General features: G+C 52.0%; 1 protein-coding gene across 1 annotated transcript in view; it reads left to right on the forward strand.

The window, feature by feature from the left end:
* The first annotated feature begins 1464 nt into the window (after nt 1-1464).
* ZNF182 (zinc finger protein 182) overlaps nt 1465-1719 on the forward strand; it is a 51499-nt gene continuing 51244 nt past the window's right edge. Inside the window, exon 1 of the mRNA XM_008592718.1 lies at nt 1465-1564. The gene's annotated coding sequence lies outside the window, so the exon portion shown is untranslated. The remainder of the gene's footprint in view (nt 1565-1719) is intronic.

The following is a 1719-nucleotide window of genomic DNA, read 5'->3' on the forward strand; positions in this document are numbered from 1 at the left end:
ATGGAAGCTATGGATCTGACTTTAGGAACCTGTGTGACCTTGAGCAAGTTAGTTAATCTCTCTGGGACTCAGTTTCCTCATCTGACAAGTGGAGGACATAGGACTGTTGTGGAGACTATCTGAGGCAGGTCATGTCATGTGCTTCAAACGGTGCCCGACACAGAGGAAATATTGAGTTATGTCACTTGCTGTGTCTGCTAGCAGGAGCCTCCTCACTGGTCTCTCTGAATGGTCTCTCTGTTCCTGCCCTTGCCCTCTGCAATCTGTTCTCCACAAAGCAGCCTGCAGGTCATTTTAAATTTTTTTCTCCTTATTAAAATCTTTATATTTACATATACACACACACATACATACATGTACATTTTTTCACACACACACACAATCTAATTTTGTGTAAATAATAATACGAAAAAAATCTTACATAGACCTTCCTACACTCTAGGCATAGTTCTCAGTCCTATACAGTTACCAACTCATGTGTCAGCGAACCTTAACGAGGTAGGCACTGTCGTTATCCCCATTTTATCGATAAGGAAACTTAACAGANGGGGGTTTGAACCCAGGCTGTCTCCATCATGTTTGTTTATTTGGGGGGCTCTGTTTTCTTCCCTGCTATATCGCCAATGTCTAGAACACTACCCGGCAGGGAGGAGGTGCTTAACAAATTCCTGTGGGGGTCATATTCTAGTAGGGCAAGACAGGCAGTAAACAAATGAGTCAAATCTACGTGCATTTTTAACATGGATATGTAATGCCAGATTGCTTCAGACTGGTCTTCAAAAAGTATGATCCCTCCGATGGCTTCCCGTCATGTCCACAATGAAACATGAACTCTGTCCCTGGCCAGAGGCCCTCCATCACCTGGCCCCCGCCCACACCGCCTACACTCCCAGCAGTGACGCTATCTCTGCCCACCCAGGGAAAGCAACCTGTCAGCCCCTACTTAATACATCCCCTTCACTCCCAGGGTATCTGTGTGTGTCCCATATCGCCGTTCATTTATTTTTCAGCTTCCTGTTTGTCTGTATACCGACCTACTGTCCTTCAAGCGCTAGAATATACTGTCAGCCTGGCCGCCGGCTGGAGCCGGCGGTTTTCCCTACCTCCCAGTCTTCGTGCACGCAGAGCAATTCCGCTACGCATCCTGTCTACCCATTCAATTACATCTGCAAGCCCGTCGACGCTCTCCAAGTTCAAGACACGAAATCCTTGCCGGCTACAAACTCTTCCTTAATTGGATAGTCCCCTCCGCGCCCTGAGAAGACTGGGGTCTGACGTCTTAGGACTGCCGGCCTCCGCAGAACAAACTAAACGCCTGCTCTGCGCGGCCGTCCTGGAGGGGAGGAGACGGGGAAGGCGCGGCCATCTCGCCCAGGAGCGTCGACGTCACCGGCGCGGCCGCCGTCCCTCTGCGCCTGCGCCGCGGCCCCGTGCTCACCTTCGCGGCCCCATGTTGACTTCCGGCGGGCGCCATCTCAAAGGCACCACTGAGCGCACGCAGAACCTGCCTCGCTGCGGTGCCAGAGTGGGTCCCGAAGGCGAAGTGCTCGTCGGCCCCGTGCTTGTAACGGTCTCCTGAACGGTGGACAGATATTCTGTTGTCGAGAGAGTGAGGTTGTGGGGCGAGTGCCAGGGTTCGTGGGCTGAGTGCTGGGGCACTCAAAGGTTGAGTGAAGGGCGGTTTGTGAGGGTCATTGATGTGTGCGTTTGGTGGCCGAG

The sequence above is a fragment of the Galeopterus variegatus genome, unplaced genomic scaffold (genome assembly GCF_000696425.1).
Source record: "Galeopterus variegatus unplaced genomic scaffold, G_variegatus-3.0.2 Scaffold8234, whole genome shotgun sequence".
Lineage (NCBI taxonomy): Eukaryota > Metazoa > Chordata > Mammalia > Dermoptera > Cynocephalidae > Galeopterus > Galeopterus variegatus.